The following is a 22,793-nucleotide window of genomic DNA, read 5'->3' as shown; positions in this document are numbered from 1 at the left end:
GTATCACTGTCCTTCCGTGGCTGTTGAACTTCTTCTGTTGAGGCAGGGATTCCAGAAATGTTTGGAGTAACCGAAGTCTCTAATGTCGTTGGAACACTTGTTCTAACTTTAATAGGAGACTTGGATCCGGTTAAACGAGTTCGCTTTGTCTGTACTGGTTTCGCTTCTGGAGACAAAGACGGTTGACTCGTAAGCCTCCGCGAACGACGGGGTTTCAATTGACTTTCTTCCACGATTGCGGATTACTCGATCAACTAAAATAAAAGGGAAAGTATGTTTCCGTGTTAAATGAATTTTAGACGCTTTTGACAGAACTTGCTTTTTCAGTTTTAAAGAGTCGAGAAAAAACAAAAGATGACTCTAGTCTCCTTCGATTTTTAATGAGTCTAAAGTGACAAGTGCTCAGATGGACCTTTTCTGTTAAGGAGTCTGAAAAGGAACGAAAGGGACTGCTCTGGAGGTCTAGGTAGAGGGAGTGCCAAACCAATCGCAAAACCGCAGAATACTTTTTAGGGTACGGCAGTCAATCTTCCTGAATGTTGTGTTCGGTGCATTGCGATCAGTAGGGCGGCCGACACGGCTTCCTATGGATAAAGGTTTTATGCCTATAGGGGTCTCCCAATATATACTCGACGGTACATGGGAGCACAAGTCCGTACTGGCACTTATCGTCTCAAAGTGGAGGAATCACCCAACCATCAATGAGGACAACAGTTACCAGGCTTTACGACGCCGGAATACGTCTCTAGCCTAGACCTCTAGATGTTGTGCGTTAAGTTACAAAGCGTTGTTAAGTTCATTGAATTTATTTTAGGTTGATCTTTCTTATGAAGTTTGCCTTTTGGGTTCACCACGAGATGTAGATGTAATTCCTAAAATGCAATCTAAAGATGATAAGCAAGCTTTTATCTCTTTTCAGCAATGAAAATCCTAGCTACAAGGGGAAAAGAAAGACACAATCATTTCTCAAAGAGCAAAGAGCACACTGTAAATGCACTTTTCCTAAATCAAGCCATACAAACTGTCAATATGCAAATGCACTTGTGCATGTATTTGTTTTTCACTTTCTTAATATTGATGCCTAAAAAGAAAGTTGTTGTACAAATTTGAATTCGATTTCAAGTGAAAAACACAAACAAGATTCTTTTCGAAATCAAAAGGTAGAGACGATTACGACACTTTATGATTTTGAAGTAAACACTTGTTTCGACACTAGAAATTCACAAATTCAAACCAAAGGCAAAAGTAAAAGCATAATCAACTGTCAATAGCAAATAAACTCTCTCCTAAGATAAAAAACGACACTTACGATAGATCTAGATCTAAGGACGACAGTATGACTAGTTTACTTTTGCAATGGGAAACTGTAAATGACGTAACAAACACACAAAAACAAATACAGTTTCTTTTATACAATTGAGGCGGAATTAAGGCAAAGAAAAGGGGCTTTTAAATAGACAAACACACTGATCATAGGCTGCAAAAATTAGAGGCAAAACTGGAAAAAGTGAGCAAAGAACCTCAGCTAGGCAGGGCTAGGTTGATCAACGCACCTGCTACACAGAGAAATTGAATTGCAACGCAGGTAGCCCTCTCAGGAACTGCGCTGAAATGCAGAGTCTCTTCACAGAGCCTGCGCTGAAGCAAAAACGAGAATTCTCTCTGGGTTCTGGGTCACGGTTTGCAGTTTAATCTATGGTTTTTGGCCGGGTAAAAGCAATCAATAGTGCACAATCAGAGGGTTGATTTACAAGAGGTTTAAGAGCTATCACAAAGGGTAATCAGATCATTTGTGAGTCAACTGTTCAGATCATAAACAGGCCCAGTGAATGGACTAGAGTAGCAGATGTCTACTTTGCATTTGTAAATGGCAAATGCAGTTCGATTCGTTACTCTTAAGTTTATGAGATGAACAACAATAGAAACACAAACAAACTAACTAGACACGATCCCCAGCGGAGTCGCCATTTTGTTTTCGGGAAAAGTGTCTATTCAGAACGACCCTATCCCACTGGGTTGTGACAGAGACCTCAGAAACAAACAAGGAAAACTACTCTTGTATTCTTCTTTATGAACTATAAACGAAGATGATTAAGATGAACCGACCTGTGTCTTGCGCTAGTTGTTCGATCCAATCTCTCTTCTCTTTGCTAGCTTCCAACGATCTGCTCCCTCACTTGCCCAGCATCACCAAGTTCCTGCAAGTTCACAGAAGAGAGAAACTACACAAAGACATAGATTTATGTTCATAAAAAGCTTAGGATCAGATTTAAGCTAAACATACAAATATAACACACATCAGATATACAAGCATGTAGGAGAAACTCAAGTAGTTTTATTGATAAAACAAGAAGATCCAGGAGGAGTTACAACCAATGATTCCTGATCCAGCATCAACCTCTCAGCATAGAATCCCTTATTCACCTCCAACAAAGCATAAATCACCCAATACTCTGATATCTATCACAAAACCAACAGTAATTCTCTGCAATGTACAAAATTCCAGCCTCCCGGATCTCTTGGTGAGGGATCCATATATAGATGTATGCAAAGAGGATGAGTCAGCTCATGAATTGATTAGTGGCTTCTCTCTGTCAGTTCTTGCTTCCACTTGGAGACTGAGAGCCTCTTACTCATCACTGGTCGAATTCAGTGAGGCAAGTGTCATTGGAGAAGATTATGGAAGCTTCCATTGTCTCTCCACCTCGTTGAATGACTCTGCCACTTGTCATTTCCCACTCAACGCACCCTGGTAGTGCATTCAAGTGCGTTGCAACGCACCTAGCCAGTGTATTTGGGTGCTTTGCAACGCAGCCAGCTAGTGGAGCACTTGAAATGATCCTGTTTTGACTAGTTTTGAGCAGTTTCTGGTGGAGAACTTCTGGGAGAAGCTGTAATTTGTTGACCTTGTTTCTTTAGGAGCTGGAACAACACTTTTAGGGACTTAGGATCCCTTGGTTTATGGACATTTCATGCTTATAGCTGTAAGGCACAAAAATGTCTATAACAACTGGGGTCATAAAATGCATGGAATTTTCTGAAAAATTCAAGTGCTCTATGGATCTGAGGGAAAATGTAATGAGGAATATGGGAGTCTCAAAGTATGATTTCATCAGTTTTATCAATGAATTGGTCCTCCATCCAAAAATAGATCTCAAACAAGTCAAATTTGGACAAGGACCCATGGATTTTACAGTCTCTGTTAACCAGGGGAAGATGATGGAAATCAACTTGAGGAGGAATGAGAGGATTTTGGGTTTTTGCAACTTCCTTTCCCTTAGGAGGAATTCTGTTGATTGGATTACAAACTGAAAGTGACAAAAATGGGAAGTATTTGGTTGAAACAGAGTGATAACAAAAAAACAATGTGATTGAAAAAGATTGAGTGACCCTGGATGCTGGCTTGCTTGGAACATGATAGAAAATTGGCTTGAAAGATGAACTTGTCATTTTGACTGTAAGCTACAAGTATCCAGTGATCAACTGAGTTATGGGAATGCACTATGTAATGGTTTTTATGAATGAACAGGGTTTATAAGGCATAAAATGGAGTGGGTCTATTAATCAGTGGCTAAATCGTATTAACTCTCCAACGGGACTAAGAAACAAATTGATGGAATATTCATTTGTAGGTGTGGTGAATTAAATGGATAACAAGCAGATAGGTTGAGGATTGGTCCATGTAGGATGATGGCACAGAGGAAGTGATGGGGTGTTTTCGTAAACGATGACATGGGAGCGGCGGTGATGGAGGAGGTTGAAAACCATGTTCGGGAGTGAGTTCGGGTGGTAAGTGGTCTGGGATTTTAAGTCCTGAATAACTAGGAGTGGGGGTTGGCAATTTTGCGGGGTGGTTTCTAAAACTGCCGAATTTGGACCCCCCCCCTGGCTGATAACATTTGGACGATAAGGGAGGGCCAAGGAACAATGTAGGGCATCAAATCAGAGGGAGTTGCGAGGGATGAAAGGAAAATGGGGGGAGTTTAATTAAGTGATGCAGAAGGTGATGGTGGGGTTGAAAAGATATGATGGATGTGACAGGTGTGGGGTCCAAAGGGAATTAATGGATAAAGCTGGTGAATAATATTGGGATTTAGAAAATTATGGTTAATTAAAACCATTGGTTACATGCACATATATCCAATGTTTTAAGCTTAGGATAGAAATCCTATCATGCTCCAATTTTATTTCATTTCTCTACCTACCCTTAACTCTCCTAACATTTTTTGCAATCTTAGTCACCTGAGTGCATTTAGATTAGCAGATCAACATTTTTCTTCTAATGATTAATCTACTTCTATCCCTTATTGCTTCCATTGGCTCAGATTAAACTGTTGAACCAATTTTATTTGCTACCTATTAACAAACAATTTAAATCTAATCCAATCATGGTTAAACTTTACAATTGGATTGTATGAACTAGTGTGGCATTTATGTTGACATCTAATCCTCACGATTGGGTGAATATAATGTAAATAGATAAATAATTAATATGAACAGTCATTGGGATATGAAGTGAACAGTCTCTCCCTCATGTATATAATGAAGACCTACCTGATGGAATAATACATATGAATCATTTTTGCCTTGAGGAGTTACTGCCTGGCGTAACATGGTATCAGAACCGGTGCCATTTTTGGCTTTCCTCTGCTTTGTAACTCCCTATTCTGCCTATGTTCTACCTTGCATACAAAACTCTGCTCCTTTTCTCTCCATTTAAAAGCGTTGCTCTGTACAATACGCTACCCATTCAAAAGCACTGTCCATATAATACGCTGCCCATATAAACATTGGTGTCAGTTGCCTGACATTTTCTCTCAAGCCTACCTGCACCATTGACTGCTATTGCTACGCTGCTTCCATTCTTCAAAACAAACCTAAACCCTCTCAGAACCTCTGGTAGCAGTGCATAAAAAATGTGGTGATATCCTCGGCCTTCGTGGTGCCTCCACGCAGGATAATTTGATTGATTGAGTCATTCTATCTTGTTGATTGATATTTTGACTGATACCACTTCGTTAATTTTCTCTTTGTCATCCTGGCGTCTTGCAGACATTGGTGGAGGATTAGCATGCACTTATCGAAGAAATCAGTATTGAGCTCTTCGAACTTGGGTCTCCTAATCTGCATGTGAAAATCTAGACCTTCATAGAGACAGTCGATATCAATCACAGTCTCTACCACTGAAGACAAATTTCTTTTTTCCCTTTCGCATTCTGAGCGGAGTCTCCGAAGGGCTTTGGCGCTTGTGGTCATGTCCTTTTTGTATTTTCTGTTGAAATTATCAACACAGTATTTGAGCATCCGATTGTCAAAATCTTCGCCACCCAAATGTGTGTCCCCTCCTACAAGTTTTAGAAATCAAAGCATCACAGCAGGAAGGACTGTTTCTTAGTGAAGGACTGGTATTTTCCTACTATTGTCCACATTTTGAGTTAGCTCCTGTAAAATCTCGAAATTGTGTGTTATTTCTTTGAAAATCGATTGTTGTTCTAAGTAATGCATTGAAGCAGTGTAGTGTTAAATAGTCTTGAAGAATGTATTGAACGATGGACCGTGAATGCCTCTTGTGAAGCTGTGGCAACAACTTTAAGAAATTGCATCATAATAAAATGATAAAGAATAGATGTAAATTATGAAGTGTTGGCATATGCATTGAGGCCTAAAAGTTCTTGTATTTACGCTGCCCCATTGAAGTTTGAATGCTGTGTAATATGATTGTTAACGTAGTTCTTGTATTTATGCTACCTGTTATAAATCAATGTATACATTAATACACAGTTCTTGTATTTACGCTTGAATGCTAGTTAGTGTATTACATTGAACGCTGGTTGTTGGAGCCATCTAGTTTCTTGAATGCACTGTACAGTTTTTTTTGTGTAGTGAAGCTACTCCACAATATATTTAGGTTGAATTATACTAGGCAGAAGTTTTTTTTTTAGTTACAGAATGAATTCAATCATATCCATTGTGGAAATAGTTCTCACTGGCAAGGAGAACTATCCTGAGTGGTCTCGGATGATAAAACACACCCTCATTTTCAATGAGCTGTGGAAAGGAGTGTGTGTCAAAGATGGAGACAATGAACCAGAACAGCCTACCTCAGACAAAGAGCTCGTCATTTGGGAAAACAAGAATAGCAAAGCTTATGCATTAATCGCAGCATCTATAAATGAAGAGGTGAGTTGCCCTATTTCGTCATTTTCAACTGCCTTTGAAGCCTCACAAAAGCTGAAAGAACTCTATGACTCACATTTTGCACTTGAAGTTGTTCAACTCATGATTAAACTCTTCACTCTTGAACTACAAAATAATGATCCTCTTGCTCTTGCATCTGAAGTAAATTCTATAATGCATGATATCAAATCCACTAAAGTTGACTTGGATGTTCCTCTTATCGCTTTTCTCAAGGCACTTTATCCTACTTACTCCAATTATCTTAAGTCATTACAAGCAAATGGAAATCTCAAAGATATCACCTTTGACTCTCTTGTGAAAAAGTTTGTTGAAAGAGAGAAAGCTTTTGGAAAGAAGACAACCCCTGAATCTTCTGAAGAGGCTGTGTGCCTTGCTCATAAAGAAAAGCATCCTGCTCAAGATTCTTCAATAGGAAGAGGTGGTCGAAGAGGAAGAGGAAGATATTTCAGAGGTAGGGGGCAGACATTCTCAAGGAGAAAAGGCAGATTTGCACTGCATTTGCTGCAAAAGAAATGGATCACATGATGCCTCTACATGCAAGCTACCATGGGATAAAATTGAGCAGCAAAGAAACCAACAGAAAGGTAAAACTGATGATACAGACAAAGGTAAAGCACCTGAATCTGCTTGCTATGTTGTGGCATAATGTAACATTGGATTAAATGAAGATTTATTTAATGCTTCACTTGCTTCTTAGAAAAATGATTGGTTGCTTGATTCAGGAGCAACCTGCCACATGACTCATAGAAAATATTTTTTTGAAGAATTTACTGACAATGTTGATGGAGCAGTATACTTTGCAGACCAATCAAAAATCAAGCCATTAGGGCTTGGTACAATCAGGCTTAAATTGCCTAGTCTTCCAGACTTTCTTCTGCACCATGTTCTATATCTCCCACAACTGAAGAGAAACTTGCTGTCCTTGGTTCACATCCGCCAGCAAGGTCACTCCATTCATATGTTTGATGGAAAGCTTGAGGTGAGAAAATCATCTGACCACTCACTTGTCATGAGGGGAATAGAAGAAGAAAGGCTTCTCAAGGTGCAAGGAACCTCTGCTCGTGCACAGCATTTCTCATACAATTCTCATCATGAAGAAGGTACTCTTCCATCAAGTTTATTATGGCATGCTAGATTTGGACATTTGAACTATGACAGCCTCTGCTTGTTGAAGAAAAACGGTGTTACTGGTTTGCCTACAATTCCTAGGAAACTTAAGCAATGTGATGCTTGCATTCTAGGAAAGCACAGTAAATAGTCTTTTCATGATTCACATTCAAGAGCACTTAGAAAACTTGAACTCATTCATTCATATTTATGTGGTCCAATGCCTGTTCCTTCTGCAAATGGAAATAAATATATGATGACATTTATTGATGACTACATCAGAATGTGTTGGGTTTATTTATTGAAGAACAAATCTGATGCTTTTCAAACATTCAAGAATTTTCATAAATGGATTGAAAATGATGCACAATCTCATATTGGGTCTATTTGCACTGATAATGGAAAATAATACACATCAAATGAATTTGAAAACTATCTTCGCCAACATGGGATCAAACATCAAACAACTGTACCTTATAATCCCCAACAGAATGGTGTAGTTGAAAGAATGAATAGGACAATCTTAAATATGGTACGATCCATGATCTTCTTAAAAAATGTAAAGATAATGTTTTGGGCTGATGCTATTCTATGTGTTGCATATATAAAGAATAGATGTCCATCTAATTCTATTAGAAACAAGACTCCATATGAAATGTGGTATGGACATGTTCCTTTGGTAAAGCATCTCAGGGTCTTTGGTTCCACATGTTATGATTTGATACCAAAGGTACATAGAAACAAACTTGGTGCTAGAAGTCATAAGTGTATCTTCCTGGGGTATTCAAACACCTCCAAGGCATACCGTCTCTATGATGAAGTAAATAAAAAGTTTGTTGTATCTAGAGATGTAATCTTTCTTGAATCATCCAAAACTGACAATGTTGTTGAGTGGAAACTTGATCGCTTGGATAGATTCGCAAAAGCAAAATCATTTCAAGAATTTGATAATCAAATTCCACATCTTGAAGGGGGGATTCCTATACTAGATCAACATCTGGAATCTTCTTCTGAGGAACATTGTCCCCCGCATGAAACTCCAACAACAGGTGATGCTTTAAGTGATGTGATTGATAGAATTGGGAGACTCAATTTTGATTCAGTCCCAACTCAATCACTGGAGCAACTTGGACCATCTAAAAAAGGTCCCTCAAAGTGGCTGACAAAGACATTTGAAAGTGTTCACCCTGATGAGGTTGGAAAGACAGGAACTAGAAATTCAAACCGACAGAATGGAGGTGATGTAGATGACTCTAATTCACCTATTGATATGGATGTTTCTTATGATTGTGAATTGAACTTGTCTACAAATTTTGAACCAACTTCCTTCAAAGAATTTTCTTCTCATGATAAATGGAAAGAAGCGATGCAAAAGGAGTATGATGCCCTCATAAATAACGGCACTTGGAAGTTGGTTGATCCTCCATTAGGAACCAAACCAATTGGCTGCAAGTGGGTCTACAAGAACAAGTATAAAGCTGATGGCTCACTTGACAAGCACAAAGCTAGGCTTGTGGCAAAAGGTTTTGCACAGAAGGAAGGGGTCGATTATGAGGAGACTTTTTCCCCCATAGCAAAATGGGCTACCATCCGGACACTCTTTTCCCTAGCAGCTCAAAACGGTTGGAAAGTCCATTAAATGGATGTAAAAACTACTTTCTTGAATGGAGATCTAAAAGAGAATGTTTTTATGTCCCCACCTAAAGGATTTTCTGTGAAAGGACATGAACATAAAGTATGCAAACTGGTGAAGTCCTTGTATGGCCTCAAACAAGCACCGTGAGCCTAGTATGAGAAACTAACTGAGCATCTTCTGAAACTCAATTTCAAACATTATGATCTTGATGATGCAACTTTATTTTTCAAGAAAGTTGGCAAAACAGTTGTATATCTTGTGGTATATGTAGATGATCTTTTAATGATAGGGAACAATGAAAGCTACATTGCATCCATAAAGAAGGAATTGGGGAAAAGTTTTGAAATGACTGATTTGGGCTATGTTCATTACTATCTTGGTATTGAAGTAACCCAACATTCGAAGTCCATATTTCTTTCTCAAAAGAAATACAATGGAGATCTATTGAACATGTTTGGCATGACAGAATGCAATCCTCTTACTACTCTAATGGAACAAAACTTAAAGCTCACATCTATTGAAGGAAAAGAATTTGAGGATGCAACAAAGTATAGATAGCTTGTAGGAAGTCTCAACTACCTAACTACTACCAGACCAGACATTTCGTTTGCTATTGGAATCCTCTCCAGGTTTATGCAAAAGCCTTGTGAGGGACATTGGTCTGCTGCAAAAGGAGTTCTAAGGTACTTGAAGGGAACTCAAGACTTTGGAATCAAGTATACACGGGTGGAAGACTTTAGCTTGATTGGATACTCTAATTTAGACTTTGATGGAGACAAAGAAACTGGGTATCTACTTCAGGATATGCTATGAGTCTTGGATTAGGAGCTGTCTCCTGGAGATCACGCAAACAATCAGTTCCAACAGATTCCACAACGGAAGCAGAATACATGGCAGCAACTGAAACAATAAAAGAAATTGTGTGGCTCAGGAAAATTCTTGAAGATTTGCAGGTAAAACAAGTACAATCAACTCCACTCATGATTGACAATACCTCTGCAATAAAGTTGGCCAAGAACCCAAAGTTCCATGATCGAATGAAGCACATCAATACTAAATATCATTTGATTCAACATCATGTTGAGGCCAAAACAATCCATCTCCGTCATTGTTCCACTAATGAGCAAATTGCAGACATCTTCACCAAAGCGCTTGGAAGAGAAAAGCTTGAACGATTCAAAATGATGCTTGGACTCACCAACTTCCCTTCAGATTAAGGGGGGGAATGTTGACACCTAATCCTCAGGATTGGGTGAATATAATGTAAATAGATAAATAAGTAATATAAACAGTCATTGGGAGATGAAGTGAATAGTCTCCCCCTCATGTATATAATGAAGACCTACCTGATGGAATAATACATATGAATCATTTTTTCCTTGAGGAGTTACTGCTTGGCCTGACAATTTAAACAATCTGTACACAACTTTATTTGTAAAAATAAAATTGACCAAGAGTAGTGACATTTGGGTGTGCAACACTTTCATAATTTATTATTTTTTCTTTTATTTCTAACCTAAAACTTTATTTTTTGCCTTCCTTTTTTAGGGCATCTATTCTAACATTTTATTTGATATGGACTTATTCATTAAAATATTCCTAACATTTTATTTCTTTATTCTTTTTGTCCATATCCTAACTTAACATTTTCTTAAAATATATTTTCATTTTTTTTCTAACTTACCAATATCAAAAAATGATAAAACACCTTGAGGGATAGTGTATGGGGTACTTTGATGAGGAGGAGTTCCAAGAAAAGTTGTGCCAATAAAGGAAGATACGATAATGGTAGCTAATTAGTGTCTTCTGCGCCTAAATGGAGGGAGACCTGGTACTCCTCCTGGTAATGGAGGAAGATTTAGAAAATGTATAGATCGATGGGGAGCTGTGGGATCCCTTGTGGTGTCAAGTAGAGTGTGTGCAAGTTTGTGTGATTTGAGGGAAAGAGATAATTCTCAAAGCAAATAGATCACATACATTAAAAAAAAGTGAAAATAAACTGATTAATTTCCTTTTAACTTTAGACTATGTGATCAATCAAATAAAAAATGGTTTTCGTTTGTTTTTGTGTATGATAAAAGATCCTATGAAGACTTATTTGTCCTTTCCACTCTCAAAGTAATTCTACCTTGTGAAAACATCTTCTGATGGGTACTGGGGCAATGTCTTGAAACAATTGGTGACACCTTCCAGCAGTCAAAGAATCAACCAAGGTAACGGATGAGGCTTTGGTGCTTCTCGCATCTCCACCTATAGGGATGGATGCTCTATAATTTTTGCCATTAATGTACTTTCATCCCACATGAACATTCAAGTATTTAGCTTCTTAGTAGGAAATTACTAGTATCGAGCACTAAACATGTCGAGTAGCCCCGAATAGTACCACACACACTAGACCTAAGACAAACCCCCTCTGAATTGGGTCTCAACCATACTCAGGTATTCCTTTCTGTGGGATGATTGAAGGATTTTAAGCACCCTAAAAATTCAAATGCTATGTCTGAAAGATGTAACATGACCATGATGAGTTATGGGATGTAAGATAAAATAAACTAATTATCAAAAGCTCTAGAAAATAGATGCCTTCTAATATGAAGCTTATAAAATCTTAGCATGTGAAGTGTAATTATGTGCAAGGGATCAAGTGAGCATGCAAAGTGTGATAAGATGTGGATATTCAGTGATCCGTTACAATATCCTCCTAATTACAGTACATTTCAATTGTTCCTTGCATGAAAAAGAAATGATATGCAGATAATGTTCCACTTACTCTTTCTCCTATTACATTATGTGTGACTAAAGGGAGATGGAAAAAACAAGTGCGTTGAGAAGGCTTTCATATGCTAACCTATATTCACCTAGAAGACGCAAGGGAAACATATATTACTTGATTTTTGTAATGACACTTGCTCCTGGTCCCAAAACTAATGAAATGAAAAAATGCTTTGGTTAGTAACAAGATTTTTGGATGATAGGCCACTTCCTCCTTTACTAATTAAGCTATGTGATTTGCAAAAAATAGAAAAATAGATTGAAAAATATGTGTGTAATTTGGCCACTTACTTTTCCCCCTAATTAAGCTATGTGAGAATTGCAAACAAAAACAAAGATAATCTAATTATCTCACTAATTGTGATTACTAGAGTAATTAAGTAATATAAATTGACTGGAAAAAAATTGCAGAGGTGAAGGTAATTCACTAAAGGTTGTCAATCACCTAAAAAAAGTGAAATTACAAGGAATTTTTAGCATTTTGGAAACTGCACGGGATTAGTTATGCACAGATGCGGTCGCACGTCTGTTTGAGAAAAGTTTGTGCAGTTGAAAAGAAACTGTGAACTAGAAAGCTTCTCGACCAACGATAGGTCCAAAAGGTCTTGCAAAAATTCCATAGAGATGTTGAACCGCTTGTAAGTTGATTGTGCAAAGGGAAGGAACTGCAAAAAAAATTGTTTAGATGAAAGAAAATAAACTAGTGGAGTCACCAATCTTGTTGTAGTGTTTTTGTAGCAATGGTGTACCAAAAGACACCTTCTTAGTAGTAGGTTGTTCCCTACAAAGAAAAACAAGAAGTTTGGTTGTTGTCAGTGGACAAGCATGAAGCAACAAAGTATTGCAAATGGTGGAGGCAATACATACACAAACATAAACTAAAACAAAGAGATGAAAATACAAATAATGCTTAATGAAGCAAACAAGTCAACATAATTATGGAAAATGGCTCCCTTTATTGACTGTTGGTGGTAGGAAATGAATACAAATAGTATAGTACTAAACACTTGAAGAGAATTATTTAAGAAATGGCGCTAAAAAATCCTCAGCAAGGAGGTTCTTTTCTTCACTCTCTTTACAAGCTTCGCCTCTCTATCCAAGAAGTATAAATACTCTCTCAATGGTGAAATCCTGTCTACACTAAAGTGATGGATTTCTAAGAAGCAATTCTACCAACATAATAGTGTTGCTTCTTCTGCTTCAACAATAAAATGAAGGTTTGCTCTGATAGCAATTTGGCCAACATAACATTGTCTCATGTTTTGGTTCTCCCGTGGCCTGTTTATATAGAATTTTTTGAAACCATCTTCCCTCACTTGATTCATGAATATAATAACTTATGAGTAGGACAAAATGATTCCATTGAGTGATTCATATCTTTAGGGTGACTCGAATTCAACTATCCTTGACTGAAATCCTATTAGGGAATCATCTTCCAAGTGTGCGAAGTGGTCCCAAATTGATGAGTTGATCATTCCTTCGACGAGACAACTTTGAATAAAATATTGTGCGTAGTGTGACTATCTAAGAAAAATCAGCACCGAAATCAATTTTTAATGTCATATACTATGGACGTTAGGAGAAATTGAATTTTTTGATCTTTATAATGTCTTCAGATAGAAAGTCTTCACTTGTGCATTCTGCTGGATGACTTTGGGAATATTTTGGATAGTAAAAATATGTGTATGATTTTCTCGTGTTAACAACATGAATGTTGTTGGGATTTTCGCTATACGTGTCTGAAATTTACTATTGCTCTATGTAAAATTGTGGGAATTTTTGTTCTTTATAGCATTACATCATGTCATGGGCCATGTATGAATGGGCGAATATTCCTAGGGATGATTTATGTTAAATACATCTCTATAAGTCATCACTTATTGCAAATCGAAGTATAAATTCCTTGCAACAGCTATTCTCATGCTCTAAATTCCATGCCAAGTTGTTGAAGGCCTCCTTGATTAGGTGAATTCTTCCCAAATCATATATTCTTCTTGAACCCATATCTCCTAAATGGAAAGGCACTAATCATCCATTGATGATCTTTTTCCATACTTATTCTTTTTCACCTCTCTATTTTTCTAGGCCTAGCCTACATAGGTCACCTAGGGCATCAATTATCTCACAATCTAGCCATACAAACACTTCTATTTTTGGTCCACAACTGCACTGAGGTTTGGTCTAGAAGCTCTCCAAATTTGAAGCAAATTTGATAGTGGTATCTCAAGATATAGAAAGCCCTAACTCAAGGACCATTTGTTGCCCTAACTTTCCCTTGGCTTGTGTCCTCATTAGGATCATTGAATTCAAATCTCAAAGAAAATTTTCCTTTGATCCTCTTCTCCTCCTTAATTAGGTTAAGCACCTCATTGGGTGATCAACTCCATACCCTTGAACTAATTTTGGGTCCACTTAGTCCTGTGTGGTCCCACAACCTATTAACGCTAATTCCGTAAAGATCACACAAAGACCAATTCTCCATAAGGATTTCCAGGTATAGGAATCACCTTTGTAAGATATTCCCAAACCATATTCTCGAGAATATTGTTAGCTCTTCTTAGAGAGTAGATCACCTTGATTCCCAGGAAAGAAAGCCATATAATTGAGTCTCTCTTGTGAATAGGCCTTAGGAACTACTCCTTTCCCTCTCATTGTTCCATTCATCTAGTGATTCCCCTTTATACTAGGTTGTTGGGTGTAGGAATTGCACTTAAGCAAACTCCTCAACACTTAATTGTCAACCTGGGGGGTTTCATAAACTTAGGGATGAAGCATAGGCAATGCCAGAAGTGGTATGATCTTTTCCTATTCTTAATCCTACTTCTTAAATGAAATGTTGCAGAATCAAATAGAAAACAATCTTAAAGGCAGTTGACACCAAAGCAATTCTAGTGTTGGAATGTAAAAGAATAATTTGCGAGGAAATCAGGTAAAGGAACTTTCACACAACTAGAAGAAAACTTAAATGATGAAATGAAATACTATGTATATCTTCAGTATAGATGGATAACTGTGGTTTTAACCCCATACAGAAATTACCTGCATACGAATTCTAAAACATAGAAAATAAATAATGCAAGAGTAGAACATGTTAGCTACCTATACCAATAGGTTTCATTTCTCATGATTGGCAGGGGAAGTGCCAATATGATCTACTTTGAGGATGCAAAGATCTCATATTTTGGGTGAAAGACACATATTTACAGTTGGTTGATGTGGTCCTACTTCTGAATGGGTGATCCAACAGTCTAAGCTGGGTCATGCCATGTTTCAATTTTGTGTTGTAGATTAGAGAAAGAAATTTGTCCAAACAGTTCAATCTTGGGAGATAAAGTAGTTAGGTAGAGAATGAAGGTTCCCAACTGTTTAATCTGGGGCCTTGGAAGCAATAAGGCTAGGTTTAGATAGAAAATCAAAAGAAAAAGCCAAAGGAAAAGAAAAGGCACATAAGGGTTTGCAAGTCTAAGTGCACCCTCTTTGGAGTAACAAAAAATGCTAGGCAATAGAGTGGGTAGGTAGATGGGGTTGCAGAAGCATGATTTATGACTGTTCACTGGCCCAGGAAAAGGAAAAACATGGTGCCAGTGCAGGTCTCTTATTCAGCAGTTTTGCAACAGTACAATGAAGCATGTCTAACTCCCTGATTACCCCCCATTACACTCATTTACTAACATCCCAATACTACCTATGTTCATGGAAGAAGTCAAAGTCTTTTGTTGGTTCTTGTTTCTTTAAAAGCCACATTTCTTGTGTAAAATTCTTTTCATTTTGATCTACTTCCTAAACTAAGTTGATTCCATATAAAACTTAGTGTTTTTCCCCCTTCATCCACCTCTTCCACTCATATTAACTCCTAATTTCCTATTTATTTAACTCCCTATACTCCCTTTCCCCTATTATTAGGATAATCCTATAGAACAAATCCCAAATATGTACATATTCCCTTCCCCTTGGCATTATAGCCATATGCTTGAATATTGGGAAATCATGCAGGAATAAAGTCTGCTTGCATGTGGTTGTATGAAGTCAGGGATTAAATTGACCTCTGGTCAGTTTGATAACCTAAGCTATACCCCTTTTCCCTTTACAACCCTTTGAAATCATTTACCCACTCTACTTGCAAAAAAGCCTTGTAAAAACCCACCTTTACCCCTTATCCTAAGTTTGCTGTAATGCGCATTTCAACACAAAAAACACCAAATAAACCCATTTTTCCGTTTATCCAAAGTTTATTTGCAAATGCGCACTTTTACAAAAAAGCATTGAAAAACCCATAAAATCCGCCAAAGTCTAAAGGTTCCGTCTGGGCGCACATTTCCAGAAAAACAATAAAATATGCCCCGCCCGCTGCCGTATTGTCCTGCCACCTTATTGACCCGTCGACCGTCGGATCTGGGCTTTCCCATCTGACGGCCCCCATCCATATCGGGTCGGCCCCGATGACCGAACGTTACCTCCCGAGAAATTGTCAGAGGGTGACGTCAGGCCTTTGCCACACGTCGCCCCCAAATCTTATCGGGCCACCCTCTGACAATACCGCGACCGTATCCAGAGCGGTCCGAGCAAACCACTTACCGCTTATTGTTTACCGCTTATCCCGTCACGTCCTCGTCACCGCTACGGCGTGCCCACGTCATAACCACTCAGCATCGTGTCAGTGCCCGACCCGCCACTGCTCCGACCTGTCTGCCACCTCACCAATCCCCGTGGACCACTCACAGGCCGCCACGTCACCCTTCCGTACCCGACCCCACCCCGATGACGTCATGCTGACGTCATCCAAAAAAGCGCCAATAACCCAAAAAGTCCATATTTTCGCCAAAAATCGCGGTTTTTGTCACTTTTGGCAAAAGAACTATTGCTCCGTTCTGCATGCATATTACGACCATTTCGCCGCCAGCCTACAAAATTCTACTTGGAGACCGTGGGCACCTACAAATTCACCTGCATTGGTCACCATTGCCAAAGCTTTACCAGGTATTTATCCAAGTTTCCCCTCCGCACCTGGTTTCGTGCATAATTCACCAAAGCTAGCTTAGAAAGAGTGAAAAACAGTGTGTTTGCCAGCAAATCCCCGGCGACCAGCATTCATTTCAGTTGTAGGGTCGAAATTCACCTGCAAAGTCCGCACCTAGCCAAGTTTTCATAAACTTATAGTCAGTTCGCGCATTCGTGGACTTGAAACCTGAGCTGCACTAATTCACCGGGAAAACAGTGGTACTAGTCCCAGCAGTTGCTCATTTATCTCTCTTTGGAGCATTTCGATTGTTCTCGCCACAATTTACCCAGTTCTTTCCTTGCAAATTGCCTCACTCTTGCAAGATACCCCTCTGTGTTGCTTTGTCCAGTAGAGCAAATCCTTATACAATTCAGAGTCCTAATTAGCCATGGAAGCACCAGTAGCATTAAATGTCCCACCTCTGAATGCCCCACACAGAGAGTTAGAGTGGAAGGCCCTGGGTGATAAAGATTATCAGATGACAGAGACATTCTCAATGAATTCCAAATTTAACATTCATATGCTAAATGAGTTAAAGGCTCAACACCTCAGTGGAGCTGATATTTTAGGGATTTGGGACTCCAATTTGCCCATTTTTAACCTTCCTCAAGTCAATGTCCTTCCAGACTTGATCCATAGATGCTGTGAAAACTATGATCCATGTCAAAGAGCTATTCTCAGTCCCATAGGTTCAGTCTTGTTCCATATCACCCCTGAGGCCATAAATGAGATGCTGCACTTTCACACTGCAAAGCCACTAACTCCTCTTTCCATGATGGATTTATTAAAGAAGGGGGGCAAGTTGTCCAGTGCCCAGGTCATCAAGATTAATCAGTTATTTATTCAGCCAAGCTCTGAAGCTGTGAGAACACCTCCTATTGGAAATCCATATCTCAATGACTTGGGCAAAATGCTTGTGGACTTGATCAGTTATGTCCTGGGGTACAGGGGAGTTGAGGATGTTGATGACACCATTATGGCCATGCTGTCCATATTTTCCCCTGGAAAGCCTCCTGCTGTGCACTATGATTATGCTACATACATTGCCAATAAGATTCATGAGCAACTAATGAATCTAGAGAGGGAGAAGGTGTTTAGATACACCTCATACATCTATCATTTGCTCTTATTTTATCAACCTGACAGTTTCCCTATTCCTCTCAAGAAACTTGATGCCCAGGGAAACCCAAGGTCTGTAGTATTTTGGACTTCAGTTTTTCATCACACCTCCTGTTCACCATACACATACTGTGAATTCATAGACCTTTTTATCCATCCAGCTATGACCTTGTTATTTGGTGTCCCTCCTCCAAGATTGACCGATGAGATGCAAAGAATACTCCAGCTCTCAAAGGCCTACAACATTGGTGATTGGTACTTTTACCAACACCATACAGTAATCAGAATATATGGCTGTGAGTTGTACCCTTATAGGCTGCCAAGATATGTCCCTATGAGACTCTTTGCCTTGGAGTATTTCAGGCAATTTGGAAATGCAGACCAGGTCCGTTTCCACAGTAAAAACAAGAAGGTGCTACTGAAGGTCAGGAACCAGCTAGGCCCATTTCTTTACAACAAAAGGGAGGAGGGATGGAAGGAAGTAGATATGATCCTAGAGACCCTCCAATTAGAAACCAGTTTCCGCTGGGTATTTTATGATCCTAATCATCTCATTTCTCTCAGGAGGGTAAAACATAAATTAGGTGGCTATGCTCACATCAGATTGCCTCATATTGAGAAATATGCCAATTTATTAAGTTGGAAAGAGGGCACTCTAGAAGAGGCAATTACTAGAGAGAAAATGCTACAAAGAGAGGCAAAGAACATTGAGAAAGAGGCTGACTTGGAAACTTGTGGGCAGGTTTCCTCTTCCTATCAAAGGCAACTTGGAGCAGCTGCCTCATCTTCTACAGCCCAGCAGCAAGCAGCTAGAACTGTTCATCAGGTGTCAAGCAAGGGTAAAGAAAAGTAGATGGAGCAGGAACAGCCACCTCCTACAGAAGAACAGCAAAAAGAAGAGCAGCCAATGCAGCAAGAACAAACAGCTGAGGCCCCAATATCCACTGGGTAACAGGCTCAAGAAACTGTGCCTCATAGGTAGGAAACGACAGTGGAGGCCTCGGTGCTCCAAACTCCTCAGAATGAAGACAGAAACCGAAAGAGGGATAGAGAGCAGGAGACTCCCCTTACCACATCCACAACTCAAAGGAAAAGAAAAGGCAGAGGATAAATCCCCTTTCAGAAGAAGAGATGCCTATTGGGCAATCCTTGGGCATGGGCCCACCAAGCATGGAGGCATCTGCCAGTTCCTTTCAGCAGGAACAAGAAAGAATAATCGGAGGAGAGATCAGCTCCTCAAGTTAGCAAAGGAGAGCCGAAATAGGCATCAAGCAACAATTCATTGACATAAAAAAGAGAAATGAGCCACTCAGGCTCCAGATCTATAATCAATTGCTTAAAATGGCCCCTACAAATCAGCAGAGGCTTATGTCAGCTTATGACATAAATGAGGGGAAAATGACCATGAGTCATTTCATGCCAACCATGCTGCAGCCACAGCCAGCTGCAGACTATATAAGGACCAACCTTGAGGTTCTTGCAAAAGACATCCACCCTATGGATCAAATAGAACTTCACAAGCAAACGGGTGAGATGGTGTATTCGACACTTGCAGATAAGACCTTCTTGGCACATAGGTTGGAAAATAGCCTGAACAATACAACCGCCCAACTTGAGTTGGAGAAGGCATCCTCTCAGGCCAAAGACAACAGGATAAGGTCTTTGGAGGATATAATCATAGAGCTTGGGCATGACCCAAAGGACCCTAAAGCTATAAAGGAGCTGCTAAAAATAAGAGATTCAGACATTGTAGCTCTAAGAAAGATGATAAAGATCCCAGCAACCCTTCACGCTCAAACAGAGGAGGTTGCCCAGCAAAGAAAGGACCAGGATGTATCAACATTGCTGGTAACACTGCATAAACAACTTGTCCAGACAGAGGGAAAATTGGTAGAAACAGAGGCTGCATTGAAGGCAGCCCTACAGCAGAAAGAAGGAGGCCAAACATTTCAGCCCCCTCCACAAGTAATCAACCTTGAGGAACCCCCTCAAATTGTCACTTCTCCTACAGTGCAAACAGTTGAGACAGCTCCATCAACATCAGCACCAACACCAACATCAGAGCAGGCTCCAAGCCTTGACATGCAGAAGCTGATGAATGAGATTCAAGCCCTGGAAGCCCAGATGGCAGAGCTAAATGAAGCCAAGGAGAATTTAGCTAAGCTGAATGAAAAATATGACAAGTCTAAGCAAAATGTAGCTGAAAAAGGAAGAGAAATAAAGGCTCTCAAGGAGAAGATAAAGGAGCTGGAGAAAGAGCTCACCCTTGACAAGGTTGTAACTGAAATCAAGAAAGTCTTATGGGCCAACATTGGCCAATCTATAACAGACCAATGGCAGTATATAGAGACTATTCATGAGCATATGGAGCTCATAGGAAAAGCACACAAGGAAGTCCAAAGAGCAAGGGCATCTCTAGGCAATATGCCTGAGATAGCCAACAGAATGATTAATGTTCTCAATAACCACACAGGTCCTCAGCTAGCAGCAATAGGGATCCCCAATAGAACTGAAACCATCTTGATGATAAAGAGGGTCCTCACATTGAGAAGCCTGGTGCAGACATTGGATAGAAGAGGCCAAGAAATGCAAACAGATGTAAACAAATTCATGGATAAGTTTGCAGCATTACAGAGCAGAGGCCTTCCTGGCTTGCTGAACAGCGCAGGGAGGCTACTATCACATGAAAATTATGCCAAAAGGGTGAATACTTTTGCTACCAATCAGATCACTGCAGGATCAAGTACCCCAGAGGAAACAGGGCCAGTATCTGGGCAAAGTCTCTATGACAGAGTAGAGAACTTATTTTTTATCATGAATGAGATCAGACATTTGTTTGATGTGCCTCCCAATTTCTATAAATATACAGAGGCAGATGAAACCTTAGGTGCAATTTTGAGGCATCAGTTGCCTACACAGGAGTGGTGGACCAGCATGATACAGACATTGCTATGAACAAACAGGTTTTCACCAAGTTTTTGCATTGAAAACAAGTCATCGTGTTCAGACAGTAGACACATTTACTATGACAGTAAAAGAGTGGACTGAGCCAACTCAGCAAACCAATTCAGCCACTAAGAGCAAAATTGACAGATACAGATGACAGGGTCGAGAAAGCTACAGCTCGACAGAACATTAAAAGCATATCATTCAGTATTAACGCAGAACACTCAACTGACTCAGTGGCCTCCAAAGGTCAAAAAGACTTCTGACAGAATTAAAGAGTATTCATTTTGTATTTAGAGCAGCAATAACTTCCTTATCTGCTGTCCTGAAAGTTGGTGTACGCATTTATTAAGTAATTGACTCAGCGGTTCAGATATTTTTGTATAACCGATTGTATATATTCCCCCTCGCATAAGCTTGTAGAGGTTGTTGATTTTCTCTTGAAGACATCCTATGTTGTAAATGTTCAGAGTTTAATAAAAAGAGCTGATGGAATTTTGAAAGTTTTGGGTTGTTTGATGCGTTGTGGTGTGCTTGCCGAATGTTACAGGATCCCTGCTTATTTCATGACACAATAATTTTTTCTTTAACCTTTTCATTATGTGTTTCATTCCTTCATAACCCATTCACGTTCTATGTTCTGCAGTTTGATAGCAAAGAAAAAGAATAGCTTCAGGATTTATTCCTGGAATACCCTGAACTCAATCTATGCTGTTATGAATGTTTTCCTCAGTTATAGTTATGATAGTGTAATTCTTAATTGCTGCACCTTCAGACTATAATTTTCACAAGGGGTCATTGTTCAGGAATTCAAGCCTGCTCCTGTGCAATACATCTTATTCTCATATCACCAGTTTAGTGGAAAACTCTTAATTGCTTTCCGCTGGCTAACCATATTTCATCACCTCAATTTTAAGTTTGTTTCATGGAATATTTAAATGGCCCTACAGTTTAGACAATCCCACTCAACATGTCAAACAACCTACAGCCACAGACTCCATTGCCCAATGGACTAAAACTGTCTGAAGATCTCATCTTAGGTACTAAAAGACATCATTCAACCAAAATTTCAAACCAAACCCTCACCTCATATCTAGCCTAAGATTCTTAAGAACAAAGTTAAACAATCAAAGAGAGAGCCCTCTCTGATTACAGGTTGGCTAGAACCTGTGATCCAAAGCTTGGTTAGTGGTTACCCCGGCCGTATTCCCTCAGGAGTCAAAGGGAACAACCTGGGTGTTAACATAAATGGCGACTCCGCTGGGGACTCGATGAACTTTGCAACCTCCTGTCTGAATCTTAATGCTGTAGATAAAGCCTGAGTGACAGCCAGATAGCCTTAGAAACTGCCTTTGCTTTGCATTTGCAGGAGTATATAAAAGCTGCCTCAGTCAATCTTTATTCAGTTTTAATTTTCATATAGTTGTGCCATAACTGACCAGTCCTTGTCAAAACATTACTACCTCCTTAGTAATTCTCTCAAAGAAAATTATAGAAGCTGGCTCCTAAGAAGAAAACTCGTTACACAAGATCAAACCCAGATCCTGATCCAGCACCTGAGTTTCAAAATCCAAATTTGATTTCAAAAATCCTCAAGAGACACAAATCAGAAGGGACTTTATCAGATTCAAGTTCTGAAGTAGGTCTTCAAACTGACATTCCAACCCCTGCTAAGGCTTCTCTACATCCTTATACAACTGGTCCACAATCTCCTAGCTCTTCATCCACTTCACAAGGTATCCTTTCAAACACTCCATCAACTACACACACCCCTTTCATCCCATTTCCTCCACTTGTCCCATTCATCCCTGTTATCCCTGTTGTCCCACCAAACATGGCTAATAGATATGCCCCACTGCAGTTACCAGCTAATCTAGGGCCTATGCCTCAAGATTATCAAACTAAGATATCATATTTTGATGGTACTGGCTCTTATTCAGCCCTTCAACATACTAAAAAATTGCAGGATTACTTTGAAAATTACGAGATAGATGATGATGGGGTAAGGATGAAAAT

Source organism: Pinus tabuliformis, chromosome 2_2 (genome assembly GCF_031772625.1).
Source record: "Pinus tabuliformis cultivar Carrire ecotype Pingquan chromosome 2_2, CPIR1, whole genome shotgun sequence".
Taxonomy (NCBI): Eukaryota; Viridiplantae; Streptophyta; class Pinopsida; order Pinales; family Pinaceae; genus Pinus; species Pinus tabuliformis.
This window is presented reverse-complemented; position numbering follows the sequence as displayed.